General features: G+C 35.3%; 1 long non-coding RNA gene across 3 annotated transcripts in view; it reads left to right on the forward strand.

The window, feature by feature from the left end:
• LOC133066172 (uncharacterized) overlaps window positions 1-11235 on the forward strand; it is a 36165-nt gene that overhangs the window by 3313 nt on the left and 21617 nt on the right. For 2 of the 3 annotated variants that reach the window (XR_009695099.1, XR_009695098.1), the window contains exons 3-4: window positions 659-738; window positions 10171-10222. This is a non-coding gene — a long non-coding RNA (uncharacterized LOC133066172). Of the gene's footprint in view, window positions 1-658; window positions 739-10170; window positions 10958-11235 lie in introns of those variants that run through there. The other variant, XR_009695097.1, reaches the window with a different exon arrangement.

Raw genomic sequence — 11235 nt, forward strand, 5'->3', positions numbered from 1 at the left:
ATTAATTTTGATAGAATTGGTTTTTGTAATCTATTTCAGTGAGCCCAAATTGGTAGAATGTTTCTACAGAATCAAAATTGTCAAGTTTTTAATAATGTTTTTATGAAGAAAAACTATTTTGAACGCAGAATGTTTTATTTATTTGGTCAAGGATTCAAACAGGGGTGTAAAATCAGCTTCATGGACATATCTTAGGGGCTTCCCCAGTGCCTCAGTGGTAAAGAATCCATCTGCAGCACTGGAGTTGCAGGTTTGATATCCCTGGGTCGGAAATATCCCCTGGAGGAGGGCATGGCAACCCACTCCAGTATTATTGCCTGGAGAATCCCATGGACAGAGGAGTCTGGTGGGCTACAGTCCATAGGGTTGCAAAGAGTTGGACACAACTGAAGTGACTGAGCACGCACATGTAATATTTTAGACTGAAATCTCAAAATTACAACATCCCTATGAATTTTTTTTTTTACCCATTGGTGGTGTTCCCATTTCCGAATTTTTAATGACACAGTGAATATTTTCGTGATTTTTTTTTTTAAACTATGGTAAAACACTTGACATACAAAGGTGTCATCGGGAAAAGTGTTTAGAAATGAAGCAAAACAATTTATACTGTGGGTGTAGGCCATATAGTGTACTCAAAAAAGTCTTTGTCTTCTAGAGGGAGCCTCACTCTGGAAAAATGAAGAAAGGTGTTCCAGTTTTTAAAAGACCTGGATCTGCTATCTTGATAAATTTCTGGTATGCAATTTTACTTAAATATTCTTTTGTAATCAAGATTGGCCATGTTACTGTTATATGTCTGTCTCTTTAAAATAGATAGAATTTGTCCCACTGTACAGTTATCTCTGAATGTCTGTATATTGAAAAATAGAGCAAATTGCTGTGTTGCATGTAGCTGCTTTTCTAATGGTTTCCTTATTTTTTGAAAAGTTACTAAATTTGCTTATTTGCAGCCAAAGCAGTCTTCATAAAACTATATGGTCTTTTGCTCTAGTAGATGTTTTCTTATTTTGATTTAAATCATGGCATATGAGAAAAATAGATTTGTCAAAGTTCAGTATACAGTTAAATCTGATTGTTTTTTGTAACAAATCAGTTTTATAATACAGAAGAAAAAAATAATTTTAGCCATCATTGAAGACTTTTCAAGGTTAATGATATGTAATATGTAGAATTAGAAGAAAGGAAGTCTTTCTAAGTGGATGAAGGTTGTGAACAAGGATGCAGTTACTTAAGAAAAACTGTTCGGGACATCGAGAAAACCATTTTGGAGAGGATGGCTGATTAAAGATTACCTTGGGAATATTGTGTGAAACCAGCTTGTCAAGGTTTCTAGAATTAGTTGCACATCAAAATTATATATAGTGCTTGTGTTGTATGGGTTTGGAAACTTGTAGAGGGCCTTGAGAGCTGGGACGTGAGCAGAAAGTGATTATTTTTTTATTTGTTTTATTTTCAGATTTTACAAATCAAGATGGAATTTAAAAATTACTTCTCATCCCACCCTAACATTAGATTTTTTTAATTTGCTTCTCCCAGTCTGTGCGCATATACTTTTTTTAGACTTAGAGAAATTTTTGTTTTTCTTCATTACTTAATATTGTAATAGGTATTCAATATGACTGCACAGCCTCCACAATAATTTTAATGTCTGAAAGTTTTCCATCAAACTGTTTTATGTCTAACTTTATTTTTCTGTTGCTTACTGATAGAAAAATTGTGCTATAATTATCATCTATGCACATCGAGTATTTTGTCTTTTGTATTGTTCTTTTAGGATTGATTTAAAAGGTTTAAATCATGGCATAAAAATATATGAACATTTTTATGACTCTTTGAAATGTTGCCATGTTGTTTTCCAAAAAGAGTTATAATTTACACTGTCACCTTTCCTGTGAGTTTAACTACCAGCATTGGGTAGCCTTTAATTATAATCATTTTTGCTGATTCAACAGATACAAAATATGTTGAACTCTTTCTTTGTAATATTTTTGTTGTTAGCTAATGAAATGGGACCTTTATCCATAGTTTCACTTACTGATTCTTAGCAGTGGACAAGTGTATTCAAGGCTTTTGTCCATTTATATATATGAGTTTTGATATTTTGTCCCCTAATTCTTTTGATTTAATTATGTATTTAGTAGTAAGTTGCTGCAGATACTTTTGCATAAAGACTTCCCTTTTGATTTTATTATTTTTGTTGAGGGTTTTTGAGTAGATACAGAATGTATTATTGGAAAATTACTTGGAAACAGTATCCAGTATGACTAGAGAAGTGACCCAGGAATTGAAAGCAGAGAAACCGTTAAGATACTCGGTGTGGGGGTGTCAGCATGAGGTGAAACTCGAATGAGCAGGGCCTAGAGAGAGAATAGGTGAGCACGAGATTGTGAGAAAAAGAGTGGATAGCGTTTGGTTTCCAGTTGATGACAGAAGTAAAGAAGAAGGAAAAAAACCAAGATTCTAAAAAGTGGGAAATAGATTGTGCTGTTAATAAACTTGGAAAGTCAGAAGAGGCTACTGGTTGGCAAGGAAGGTGAAATCGGTTTTAAACATGCTAGTTAGAGCTTGAACAGTAAGTGTGTGTGCTTGCTTTTGTGAAGGTGCCTGTGAGACTCCTAGGGGATGAGGCGTATGCTGGACCTTGCGTTGTTTTCTGTCTTCTGACTTTCTGGCGTGTGGTGCAGCTTGTGGGATCTTACCTCCCCACCCAGTGAAAGTGAGGAGTCCTAACCACTGGACCTCCAGAGAGTTCCCTGTATTCTGACTTTTAATTCCATTATTCCATTAGATATTTTGGTACTTTTATTAGGGCTTTTCTTAGTTCTGAGTTTTAAAGTACAACTTGGAAAGCAAAGTTGAAGTGTATTATTAAGTAAAATAAACGGAGGAAAAACGGATGATTCTTGAACTAAGTTCAAGAAAGGTAACATGTACATTATATCTCTGCTGCTGCTGCTAAGTCATGTCAGTCGTGTCCGACTCTGTGCGACCCCATAGACGGCAGCCCACCAGGCTCCCCCGTCCCTGGGATTCTCCAGGCAAGAACACTGGAGTGGGTTGCCATTTCCTTCTCCAATGCGTGAAAGTGAAGTCGCTTAGTCGTGTCCGACTCTTAGCGACCCCATGGCCTGCAGCCCGCTAGGCTCCTCCGTCCATGGGATTTTCCAGGCAAGAGTACTGGAGTGGGGGGCCATTGCCTTCTCCGACATTATATCTCAAGTCCTCATAACTGGCAGTTTGTGCCTCTTGACTACCCTTATCTAATTCCCCCTCCTCATACTCCCCACCTCTGGTGACCACAAATCTGATATTTTTCTTTCTTTGTTTTTGAAGTATAATTGACAAACTGCTGTGTGTTAGTTTCTGGTACACAACATAGTGATTCGATATTTCTATGCATTTCAAAATGAGTACCTTGAAAATTGGTAATTCTAGTTATCATAGTTTTCATTTTTGAAAAAAAATTAAAATATTTATCTTGTATATTTCAAAGACTAAGTCACTTGAGTTACTTGGAAGATTTAGGTCTCCCCAATATCTCCACTAGAATTACAGTTTTAAAAATTATTCAGGAATAACAAAGAAGATACTTGAGCTTTAGAATATGTAGATGTGGCCAGGCTTTTTGTGGGGATGGGTGGTTTAGGGTAGATTTCTTAACCTCTGCCTCAGCTATAAGATAGGGATAGTAATAGAGCCAACTTGGTTAGGATTAGTATTAAATGAGTTAATAGATGTAAAGTACTTATAATGATGCTAGATATTAGGTGGTGGTGTTAGTGTGTGTGTCCTGTTACATAATGTTTGTCATTCCAAGAGACTTTTATATTTATATACAGAAATAAAGCATCTAGACTCTTTTGTCTCCCCTTCCTGAAGGTGGTTATCAACCTCTCTCAAAACTTGCTTCATACTTCCTCCCTTCAGGTATTACTTGCTACAGTCACACTAAAACTATCGTGGCTACCCTGCATAAGCTCTGTATTTTCGGAGTTCTTTGTTTTTATTCATACTTTCCTCACCAGCTAGATTGTTGCCCTATTGTCAGATATTCAAAAGCTGCCTTTTTAAATGGTGCTTTCTTGATATTTCTGCAGCTATAGGTAATCTGTCCATATGAATTTCATGTATTTCCTTTTGCATAGTTTATGTCACTTTCTATATTGCTTTATTACCTTTTTGTCTACTTAAATGTCCTTCACTAAGTTATGATATCTTAGAATTGTACCTTATTCACCTTTGTAGGTTTAGAACCTGTCACAGACCTTGGCACTTAGAAGGCACTCATTTGTGGAGTAACAGTTTATAAAAAATATAGCAAGCTAAAAGGTGATAGTTAATGGAGAACGCATGCCAGTAAAAATGTGCTTTGTCAGTTTTTGTGCACTAGGAACAACCTGCCTGATGAGTTACTTAAAATGAGATCACTTGAGGTTTAGGAATTGGGTCAGATTCCAGAATGTATAGTGGGCTAGATGACCCTGGGGACTATCCACAGGTCAAGGATTTTTGTTAGAATGATTTCCTATTGCCTTATAAAGGCTAGTATGTCTAATTAACCACCAGAGGGATTGTTTTTCTGACAACCGAATTTTCACAGATCTGCCTGCCCACCAATCTTCCTCGTCTTCAGTGGTTCAAATTTGTGAAAAGTTTGGCCAGGATTGAAGGGTACATCTGCTGCCAATACCAATATACAAACGACCTGTCTCAATCAGTTATTGAACCCATAATCTCTCTCTCCAAGTACATTTTTCTTATCATAATACCATAATGCCTCTAGACGTGAAAGGAGGAGTAGGCTGAAAATAGGAGCTGGGTGAGATAATATTTATATCCCTAAAAGGTTAACTGATACTTAACAACCCCTGAAAATCAGAAGTATCAGACATTGACTTGATAATTTTAGCACTTTCGGAATTTGCTGCTATTCCTGCTGAATGGGTTCAGATTGACAGAAGCTTTAATGTCCTTACCCAGTCTCACTGTCTTATATTTAACAAGTGTTCTGACAAAACAGATAACTTGGAATTATAGCTGAGCAAGGTCACTGATTAATTTCATTGTGGCGATGTTTCTGTTCTGTGTATTTGCGTGTACTTCTCATATACATAACAAATGAAAGTACAGTGCACACTATATTTTTTTCCTCCTGTAGTTCACTGTTTAAAAAAATCTGTTGTGACCAACAAATTAATTTTATAACTTACAGATGTGAACCTGCTTTTGAGGAGTAGGAAAATGGACTTGACTAACAGTGGTTAGTTGATTTGGTAGGTTTTAACATTTACAAGGCACTTTGATATATTGCTCTACCCTTAAGTGTGATAGCTTAAAAGTGAAGGTACAATGTAACTGTTACCTGAAGATGCTTCTAGTTGTTATCAGCAGCAGTGAAATTGGGTGTAGAGGGTGGCAACTTGAAATCACGGGGGAGGATTCTTTTTTACTTATGGTATGTTTGATAGTGTGTTACTGGTTCTGCTAATCCTAACAGCCCATTTAAGGGTGTATATTTATTTCTAATTAGGATGAGTCTTTGTGTTTCTCAGTCTTTAGATCCAGTCATAAAACTCCTTTTAGTGTTTGTATAATTTTGGTGGCTTAGTTTTTGGTCAGACAGGGTGAGGAGGGGGATTCTTAAATGAAGTAACATAAAAGGAAAACCATCTTCCTGTTTCTTATTTCTCTATGTATCATGTGATACTGTCTTTTTAAGACCTTTGAAATGCCAAGGGAAGCTTGGTAACCAAGGCAAGGTTTCGTTGTTTTCTTCTCAAATTTGTAGTTCTGCATTTTATTACACAGTCACGAAGAACTTAGTCTCTTACCAGTAAAAACTGAAGCCGCAAGACTTGCGTCTCTATGCTGCCAAGTACTTCCTGTTTTGTCAGATTTCCATTTAGGGAAAAGAATGGATTTAGAGTAGACAAGCCTGAAAGCATCTCTTCTGAAAGTCATTTTGAAAGCTGTCCAAATACCTAGATTGGGGGAGAGGGGATGGCATGTCATGTCTTCACATGAAGTCATTTGTCAGAAAGCTTCGTTTGGCTTATCATGAAAGGGTTGCCAACAAGGCAAAAAAACTTTGTTGCCAGAAGTAATTGCTAAAGTATAAACTTGCCAACATTGGTGACTTGCCTGTTAGGCTTTCCATGTCAAACGTGTTTCAGTTTGTTGAGTGAATCATTGTATTGCCTGTGAAGGAGGTTTTATCTGTGTTCATTTCTAGTAGACCTTTCCTCTAGAAATATGTAAGAACTGCATTCAGCCACATTTATTCTGTTTACAGTAGGGACAGGTGAAAGAGCAAATGGTGATTAACTGAAATGGGCTACCTTGTGAATATTGAAAATCTTTGGGGGAAAAGGTTGCTGTAAAATGATGTTAATCTCTTGTTAGTTAAAATAGTAAATAACATTTATGTAAATAGAATTATCTGTCACTTATTCTTTATCCAGGTAGCTCAGTGGTAAAGAATCCACTTGCCAACACAGGTTTGATCCCTGGGTCAGGAAGATCCCCTGGAAAAGGCAATGGCAACCCACTCCAGTAGTCTTGGCTGAGAAATTCCATGGACAGAGAAGCCTGGTGGGCTGCAGTCCATGAGGTCACAAGAGTCAGATATGAATTAGTGACTAACTAGCAGTAACATTTTTATTCTATGAAATGAACTTCAAATTAGGTGTTAATAGACATGTAATAGAACATGTCAGCAGAAGATGCTTTCAGTGTAAACCTGAATCCCTTCATATTGCTGCTAAGGGAGTCTTCTGTTCAGGTCCTTTGCAATGGCAGAACTGAGCCCACATGTAAAGTTTTCTTTGACCATACTGACCTGGCTTGTTTCAAATCAGAGCTATTTTTCTCTCTTGACCTGTTTGTAAAATATAAAAGATGCTCTTTTTTTTAAGTTGCTTTTTAATCTCTGAACTCTTAGGCATCTTTTTTTCCTTATCAGCTACCTGGCTGTGTCCCCCTTCATGTTGAAGATGTTGAGGGAACGGACGTTGAATCAATGAGATATTAGAAACCATCTATTATAAAGTTTCTACCAGATACTTCTTTTTTTCATCTAGTTATGTGCTCCTATTTCTGAAACATGTTACTTTAAAATCCAGTGGAAAAAAGTTTTCCCAGGTACCCATCATGCCCTACAGCTTCATCTTCCATTTTGCTATACATCAGAAATCTAATTTCTTAAAACCCTTTAATAACCATTTGTTGCCATATTCTTTTAATAAGCTGTATCCAAATCAATGATTCTCACATTTTAGTGTATTCAGTAGCGTTACATCAGGTACTTGTTCAAAATAGATTGATGGGACTCAATTCAGATCTCATGAATTCACTTCTGTGGAGAATTATCATGCAGGTGGTCTCTTAACCAGACAGAGGAACGGTAATCTGCTGCATGCACACCCATTTGTCATCTCTTCTTCATATTCTTACATGAATTATTCTTTTTACTTTGTTTGAATTATTGTCATCTCAGTTTTTTTCCTATTAATTGTTGACATCCTTAGTTTTTCTCCTAAATTCAGTGGTTGGAGAGTTTATCCACCAGATATCCAGGAAACTGTCCAAGATTCCTTTCCTTGTTTGTCAGGATTTATCACTTCCCCCGCTTCCCCTTCCCAAAGCATACAGGTTTGGAGGTCAGTATATACATACTGGCTATGTGTACCTAATAATACATGCACATGTATTTCTAATATATCTTGCTAGTGATTTTTAAAGGTCTTTTTCCCAAAGGGGGAAGAATTGCATAATACTTAGTTTTATGTTTAATTTTTCCTGGCAGTATGATATATTGTAGACATCTAAATATTTGCATTGAATCTTTACTGTGCTGTCACTTGAATGCTGCTGACTCTTAAACCCAGTCTACTAAAGGTAGGTTATTGTTTTTCTATGTCAGATTTTCCCATACTACATTATTAGTCTTGAGGCCTATTGACTTTTCCCAAAAAATTAAGTTTTTAACAAATTCCATATTGATTGTGTAGTTGAACTCCTTATTTAAATGATTTTTCCTAAAATTCCACTTCATGGTTCCACATAGTAAAAAATCAAATTCCAATCATACACTTAAAACACAAATTCAAGATTTATTAGGACCCTTGCTCTGGAACAGTCTTGATAACTACACCAGCATTTAAGAATTGTTATAAAAAAAAAAATTATCTATTGACTGGAAAGGTACACATGTGTGTGTGTGTGTGTGTGTATATAATGTGGTGATTACCTCTTGCAGTATTAGGATGGTTAAAGAAGGAACATTAGTTTTATTTGTGATACAAATTTGAGTCTTTTTCCCATTTTTTAAAATTGGGTTGTTCAAGTTTTCAGAGTTTTTATACATTCTGGTCAGGTATCCTTTGTCAGATGTGATTTATTTTCTCTAGCGTCTTTTCCTTTTCATCCTCTGAAAGGAGAGCAGAAGCTTTTAATTTGTGTGAAATTGTCATATTTTTTCATTTATGTATCATGCTTTTGGTGTATGATAGTATCTGAGAACTCTTCTTTAAACCAGGGTCACAAAGATTTTTTTTTTCATCCAGAAGTTTTAGACTTTGAGGTACATTTTGACTTACCATCACTTTTGAGTTAATTTCTGTATATGGTACAAGGTATGGTTTGGTTTTTGGTGTTACTGTTTGTATACAGATGTCCCGTTGCTCCAGCACCATTTGTGAAAAAGCACTCTTTCTCCATTGAAGCATCTTTTCGCCTCTGTCACAATCAACCGTGTATTTAAAGAGTCTATTTTTAGACTGTTCTTTTCCATTAGTAATATTACATTAAATTTATAGTAAGTCTTGAAATCAGATGGCATAGGCCTTGTAACTTTTTCTTTTTTGAAAATGTTTTGGCTATTCTAACTTCTTTTCCCAAGTAAATGTTAGCAATAGCTTGTTGATTTCTTTACACACACCCCACCCCACACATACACTCCCCAAATAAACCACTTGCAAATTTGATTGGGTTTTACATTAAATCTATAAAATCATTTTAGAGAACTGACAATACTGAGTCTTCCCATGACTTTGTTTAGTTCAGTTTCTCACCAGCATTTTTAATTTTCAACACAAAATCTTGTACAAATTTAAATTTATACCTTAGTATCCCTGTTTTTGATGTTACTGTAAGTGGGCATAATTATTTTATAAGTGAGGGAATAAGTAACTTGCCCAAGCTGAAGTGGCAAAGCCAGTATGAAACCTACATTAGCTTATTAAACCACTATCCTGGTTTTCATTATGATACTGGTTTTCTTATTCTGAAATCATGGTTATAGTGGTGGCAGAGAGGAAGCCGTAGTTTTATGGCAAGAAAAATCCCTTACCATGCAGGTGTAGAGTTGATTCCTCTAGAGTTTATGATTTCCTGAGTTTCAGGTTTTCCAGATCTGCTCAGATCGTAAACCATGCTTGTCTTAATTTAGAAGCTTCTGATCAGTACAGTTGTGAACTAGTGTTTTTAAGTATATCTTACCCTGTAGTTAACTAGTATGAATTATTTCATTTTTAAAAATACATACCCTTAGCATTTGAATGCCTACCGTGTGCTCACCAGTACAGATACAAAGATGGTTTCTTGAACAACTCCCATGGGAGGCTAGGTGGGGAGGAATACATTTATTATAGTATTATAGTAAACACTGTAATAAATACATACACATGGTCAGTGATGGAACAAAAGCTTTTACTTGGTTGCAATTAAGAGTAGCTGTACTGTTGTTTCATGTTTTAGAATTCCTTTTAAAAAATAATTTGAAAACAGTTAAGTGGAAAGCATGTAAAGGGCTTTGAGAGGGAGAAATCTGTCAGTCATTTCATAAGGATTGCTTTTGCACTTGATGGGGAATCCTTAGGAAAGACCAGTTAATAAATAACCTAGGCATGGTAAATACAATATGGTGTCATACAGTGTAGAAAAGTAAAAAAGGTTCAGTATGAGTTTCATTTTGAAAGGTGAGGAACAATATTTGAGTTTTTACGTTAAGCCTTCATTTTTTTCATTTGTGGATTTCTTCTGACTTAACAGCATCTTGATAAATGTATTAACTAATCTGAATTTGCTCTTCATATCTTCGAGTATTCTAATGTTTCAGTCAGTTAAATATATTGAGGATTTACAACTTAATTTTTGTTTATTTTTCAGATTCCCTTGTGAATGATAGAAATGAAAATGAATGGATAGTCTTATCAGATAAGTATGTTTTAAGTCTAAATATATTTTATTTTTTCCCATAAGATGGCTCTACTAGTACTTATCTTTATTTGAAACAGTTTTGTTACATTGTATCATGACAGCTGGCATATCAGCATGCACTTCAAAAAATGTTATAAAAATGGGTGAATTTTTGTGTAGCTATATTAATACTGAAGATGGAAGAAGAAAAACATTTTCTGCATATTGTGCCTATTTATATCAAGGAAGGTAAAAATGCTACTGAAACACAAAGATTTGTGCAGTGTATGGAGATAGTGCTGTGACTGATTGAAAATCTTGCAAGTGGTTTGCAAAGTTTCATACTGGAAATTTCTCACTGGGTGATGCTCCCACTTAAACCAGCTAAAACTTGATGAAAAGTGTCTGTAATTAGTCAATAGAAAACGCATAGTCTTCCATCAGGATAACACAAGACTGAATGTTTGATGACCAGGCAAAAACTGTCTCAGCTTGGCTGGCAAGTTGATTCATCTTCCGTATTCTCTAGACAGTAAGCCTTCAGATTTACATTTAGTTTGATCTTTAAAAAATTATCTTAATGGAAAAAATTGCAATTTCCTGGAAGACTGTAAAAGGCACCTGAACAGTTCTTTGCTCAAAAACATAAAAAGTTTTGCTAAGTTGGAATTAAAAAGTTGCCTAAAAAAATGTCAGAAGGTAGTGGAATAAAACAGTGACTACATTCTTCAATAAAGTTATTGGTAAAAATGAAAAATGTGTCTTTTTTTTTTTTTTTTTAAATAAAAAATTGAAGGACCTTTCTGGCCAATCCACTATTTGTAATCTGTAAATCAAAACGGTATTCTTTAAAACATTTTTTTTTTTTTTTGATAGAAGTGTCGAGATTCCTGAAAATAAATTCGTAATCTTGTCAAAGCAAAATGTACCTGCCATTTTTTTTTTCTCCCCAAGACTGGTCATACCTCAGTTAGAAAGTGCCCATGCAGTTGTACCTAGATTATTTATTAATCCTCTGTATAGTGTATATGAAAA

Source organism: Dama dama, chromosome 12 (assembly GCF_033118175.1).
Source record: "Dama dama isolate Ldn47 chromosome 12, ASM3311817v1, whole genome shotgun sequence".
NCBI lineage: Eukaryota > Metazoa > Chordata > Mammalia > Artiodactyla > Cervidae > Dama > Dama dama.